We start from the raw sequence: 6,000 nt of genomic DNA, 5'->3' as shown, positions 1-6,000 counted from the left end.
AGAGGGCAGGTGATTACAGGTGATGGGGATATTATGACTGTAATTTAAACAATTTTAACATTAATGACAGGTGATTACTGGTGGCAGAGAGATAAAAGTGATTTTACCTGAGACCTGCTCATTGCATTGTAGTTCATATCAATCTCCTAAATGTCCTCCCAGGACACTGTGGTACCAGTTCACTAATTCTCTGTATATATGTGTAAATATTTATCTGCTGGCAGATACTCCTAACATCTGGAAATACACAGATTGAATGTATTAATTAGTATAAATATTAATAACATATTAATTGGCATAAACAACATATTAATTAGTGCAAACAACATATTCATTAGTATAAATCAAGATAAACTACAAACAACAGCAACATCACCAACAAGAATAACAAGATGACAAGGAAGCCTTGTGGGCATTCAGTTTGTAGTCAGTCTGGGCATTCAGCTTGCAAAAATAGCAACTAAATCTCCTTCAAAACTTATGAGACTGTCTTATACAAACTGGTATCTACAGGATGACTAGGTTTAACCCTTTAGTGTTTAAACTGGCCATATCCGGCTCAAATATTCTACATGTTTTACATTCCAACTGGCCATATCTAGCCTCTCACACCTAATCTACATTGACATTCTAAAAATAAACAATCACATCATTGAAACTACACTCACGGAGTGGTTGGCGTTAGGAAGGGGCATCCAGCTGTAGAAACACCGCCAGATCTGACTGGCCTGGTACAGCCTTCGGGCTTCCCAGACCCCAGTTAAGCCGTCCAACCCATGCTAGCATGGAAAGCGGACGTTAAACGATGATGATGATCATCATCATTGAAACCTCAAAAGCTATAAGATAATGCAGGATTAATTAAAAACAATTTGAGTAAAAAAAATTACATTTAACAGAGTAATCTGAACACTAAAGGGTTAAAAAACATCAGCTAAAATTATTAATAATTTCTCATATTATTGAAATTATTATTATTAATATTGAAGGAATTGTTTCTGTTTCCAGACCCTCCTTCCCCCATCTTAGTTACCTTTATTTTGATATTTATATTTCATTAGTTTCTCCATTTAACAACAAACAAAAAGCAATGAAGGCATGGGCCTCTGTGGAGGTATTTTAATTTGCTGAATAGAGCAGTCAAATCTCACTCAAATAAAACCTTTCCATTTAGGAATACAAAGACCACTTTAGGTAATGTAGTCTGAAGCAGACACACTGAGTCTAAATAAATGGCAAGGTGGTCATGGCTGGGATTGGAATGACTCCAATTATAGATCTTCAAGATCAGAGTTAATATTTAGTATGTGTGCAGAGGGTGGCGGTGAAAAAAAATCTACATCAGATATATAACTAGTTATGTTACACATAAAATATACACTACTACCACCATCACTGCAACAACAACCATTACCATCATAATCACTGACATCATCACTAACACAACCACTACCACCACAACTAACAATACTACCATCGACAGCAACAATCACATGGCCACAGCCATCTCAATGATAACTACCATCACCAGCACGACACCACCATGACCGCAACCACAGAACTATAGATCACAAGACAGCAGCATGTTTAATTAAATCATTATCTCGTTATGAAGAGAGTGACGAGTCACAGATTAAAAACCTGCAGTGTAGAGGTCCAAACTGATCTGTATAAAAGGTCAAACATTAGCTAGTGATTGATTGTTTAATAGAAGTGGTGGCAGGGATAAACAGAGCTAGTGGTCAGTTGCCTGTAGTAGTACATTTATCTCTCTCACTGGCTAGCTTAGTAATTGGTTAGTTCTGTATACTCAGTCTCCTCTCTTTCTTTAGCCATCTATATCAAACCATCTGGTCAGTTTCACTCTCTCTCTCTCTCTCTCTCCCCAATTTTCATACCAACTAATCAGCTGGTATCTCCCTCAATCAAACCAGTTTGTCTGTCCTAACTACTACAGCTCTCCCCACTCTCTTCTGGTTATCATAACTGCTCAGACAGCCCAACTTGATGGTGGAAGTGGTAGTGGACACAGCTAGCCCATGTGGTCAAGATATTCAATTTAGAACCATCTAGTTCTGGATTTTCGTCCCACTTGAGTTGAGAGAAATAACTCAGAGTGGCCAGTGACATGATGTATTCCAACAACAACGAATAAAGGTTTATTAAATAACAAATACCATACAAGATAAAAGTGTATTAAATACCATACAAAAGAAAGGGTGATTTACAACTATTACGCCGCTATCACAGCCTCCACCATTTTAACATCCACTTTCTTTTCCAGACAGAATTTTGTCTAATAGACACACACACACACGTGGACAGTTGGCGATTTTTTTCCCTCCTTCTTCCTTTTCCTTTGGACTTTCCTATGTTTCCTGTTTCCAAAGAAGAGCTATGCTTAAAATGTAAAACAACCACTCTTTTCTTTCTCTGAGCATCTTATTAATACTTTGCATGTGCTACATCCTCACGTTTTTTTATTCTTGTCTTTTTCTCCATTTTTTCAAAATTATATATATATATATATATATATATATATATAATATATATATATATATATATATATATATATATATTATATATATATATATACTCTTTTACTTGTTTCAGTCATGTGACTGTGGCCATGCTGGAGCACCACCTTTAGTCGAGCAAATCGACCCCAGGAGTTATTCTTTGTAAGCCTAGTACTTATTCTTTTGGTCTCTTTTGCTGAACTGCTAAGTTTCTGTCAACCAAATCCACTCAGAAGGCTTTGATTGGTCCGAGGCTATAGTAGAAGACACTTGCCCATATATATATATATATGTTTTTTTATCTAAAATAACTATCTACCTTGAACTTAGAATTGGTGTGGATGAATGAGGTAATGTTTTGAAGAGAATAACATGAGCCAACTAGTCAGCTGCCAAATTTAAATTAATAACGCCTCCCCCCCCAGTTTCGAGTTTAACATTCAAGTTATATAAATTAATTTTTAAAATTTATTTAATTTGCATGTTAAGTCGAAACTATAGTACACTATTAAACCACTGTAATTTTGAAATAAACTTTTATTCATCTTGCCCACTTATTACAGCTATTTCATATCAAGGCAAATCATGGATGTTTATTTGAACATCTATTTTCAACATCTAAGGAAGTAGTTTTCACTGTCTTCCTCTTTCTCTCTCTCGCTCTCTCTTTATATATATATATATATATATATATTATATATATATAGTTAATCAAAATATAAAAACACAAAGAGAAAACACAACAATGCGAGGACGTGGAACAAGTATAGTGTTATTGGACGCTCAGGAAAGGAAGGAAAGAAGGAGGATTTAACGTTTCGAGCGGAGCTCTTCATCAGAAACATAGGAAAAGGAAAGATCCAAAGAAGGGAAGACGGAAGAAAAGAAATCATCAATGGTACACATGCAGTCATATACATATACAAAGAGAGAGAGAGAGAGAGAGAGAGAGAGAGAGGAGAGAGAGAGAGAGAAAGCATTTCACACTGAAAGTTTCTATAATGGTTATTTGGATCTATACCCTCTGTAGGTGTTTAGATTTATGGCATAGGAATAGATAATGGATATGTAGATAAGAACAGCATCATCTTTAAACATCTGTTTTGCTTGTTGGCAGGGTTTGGATGGTATGACAGGAGGTGGCTTTGTGTTGAATGATGAGGGGTCCAAATATGAGAGAGGGACAGAAACAAATGTGTTGCTGTAGAAGAGATACACGGCACCCCAGGTGGAAGTGTAAGGAAGGAGAGCAAGAAGATAATGCAAATATGTTGGGGGTGTACCCTCAAGTTACAAGGAGGTGTATATAAATGGTACTGAGGACTAGAGAAGGTGTGAAAGTAGGCAAGTTTGCAAGAGTGTGAAAAAAGAGCGGAAGATATATGGTGGGTGGTGGGGTATTGCAGTGACTGAACCTGGGTGGAGGGAAGAGGGGTGTTATGAAGATGAATTATAAGGGAGAGATTTGTCAAGGACAGATTGTGTGCAGGGGAAATCCACATGTGACAATTGCATTTTATCAGACATAAGTGTACTTTGGACTACATTCATCAATGTGTCCCAATATATATATATGGGCAAGTGTCTTCTACTATAGTCTCGGGCCGACCAAAGCCTTGTGAGTGGATTTGGTAGACGGAAACTGAAAGAAGCCCATCATATATATGTATGTATGTATGTGTGTGTATATGTTTGTGTGTCTGTGTTTGTACACCCAACATCGCTTGACAACTGATGCTGGTGTGCTTACGTCCCCGTAACTTAGCGGTTCGGCAAAAGAGACTGATGGAATAAGTACTAGGCTTACAAAGAATAACTCCTGGGGTCGATTTGCTTGACTAGAGGTGGTGCTCCAGCATGGCCACAGTCACATGTGTCCCTGCTTGTCGGAAGGAAGAAACACAAACATCAAATACAAGTTTATACATCCAATTTAATAAATTTCTTTTAAAGCTGGTGGGCTGAGATTTGAAGGTAATTTGGTTGCTGTTTTTAGCAGGTTTATGGCTAGGTAGAAGCCCCTCTAGGTTCCATATAGCTTTAGTTATATTGTTTGTCTCATACCACTCTCTTTTTCACGCTCACTCACTTAGTCCAGTCTCTCTTTCTCTCTCTCCCTCACCCCACCATAAACCAAATCAATAGCTGATATTCACACAAGACATGTCTGTTGTAGTCAATGCAGAGTTCACTCAGTGGGAAAGAGAGAAATATAAAAACCAAAAAACAAAACTACTTCACCTACTTCCATCCCTTCAGTATATATTATCTCCTCAGTGAGATGGTGGAGATGGAGATACATGAAATATTTTGTATAATATATATAAATAAATAAATGGAGTGTATAATAAATAAATAAATAAATCTTTGAAACATGTGTCGGAAGTAAAAGAATTTGAATAACACCCGCGTTTAGCTACATTTATATATATATATATTACATCATATATGCTCAAGCACAACAACAGGCCTTGTTGGATTCCCAGCAATCCTCCTAAAGAAATACAAAGGGGCTCTAGTTAGACCATTTCAGATTCTCTTCCAGAGCTTCCTCACCACAGGGAGACTTCCCAAAAAGTTGAAGAAAGGCATTACATGCCCTATCCCTAAGGGAAGTAGCAGAGCAGATGCTAAGAATTATAGACCTGTCTCTCTCAGTGTAAAATTAACAGCGGACCTTGAAGCAATCCAGTGAAGCTTCATAAACAAGGTTATCTCTTTGCAACAGCTCAGCTACTTGGAAAGACTGAAACAGCTAAGACTCTACTCCCTGGAGTGAAGGTGGGAGTGGTATGCAGTAATACACAGAAGGAATAGTGCCAAATTTTGGCATTGAAAGCTACACCAATGCCAAAACGTGTTGACATTGCATAGTGCCAAAGATCCCAGCAATGCCACTGCACTTCAGGACCAGTTACTGAAACAGTGAAAGTCCAAGAAAGGCATAATTCAGTTTTACATACAAAAATGATTTATTTTACAATTTTGAAATGAATGCTGAACAAAGTGTATAGAAAGAAATATGTTGCAGCTGTGAATGCTAATTCAAAGCATTTGCTGAAGGATGTATACTCTTTACTCTTTTACTTGTTTCAGTCATTTGACTGCGGCCATGCTGGAGCATTGCCTTTAGTCGAGCAAATCGACCCCGGGACTTATTCTTTGTAAGCCCAGTACTTATTCTATCGGTCTGTTTTGCCGAACCGCTAAGTGACGGGGATGTAAACACACCAGCACCGGTTGTCAAACAATGCTAGAGGGACAAACACAGACACACAAACATATACACACACATACATATATATATATATATATACACATATATACGACAGGCTTCTTTCAGTTTCCGTCTACCAAATCCACTCACAAGGCTTTGGTCGGCCCGAGGCTATAGCAGAAGACACTTGCCCAAGATGCCATGCAGTGGGACTGAACCCGGAACCATGTGGTTGGTTAGCAAGCTACTTACCACACAGCCACT

At 37.7% G+C, this 6,000-nt stretch overlaps 1 protein-coding gene across 2 annotated transcripts in view; it reads right to left on the bottom strand.

The window, feature by feature from the left end:
- Nucleotides 1-6,000, bottom strand: part of LOC115222888 — a 146,839-nt gene that overhangs the window by 61,740 nt on the left and 79,099 nt on the right. For both annotated transcript variants that reach the window (XM_029793271.2, XM_036512013.1), the window contains exon 2: nucleotides 108-237. The gene's annotated coding sequence lies outside the window, so the exon portion shown is untranslated. The remainder of the gene's footprint in view (nucleotides 1-107; nucleotides 238-6,000) is intronic.

This window comes from Octopus sinensis, linkage group LG21 (genome assembly GCF_006345805.1).
Source record: "Octopus sinensis linkage group LG21, ASM634580v1, whole genome shotgun sequence".
Taxonomy (NCBI): Eukaryota; Metazoa; Mollusca; class Cephalopoda; order Octopoda; family Octopodidae; genus Octopus; species Octopus sinensis.
Note: the sequence above shows the minus strand (reverse complement) of the source record. Positions and strands in the feature narration are given on the sequence as shown.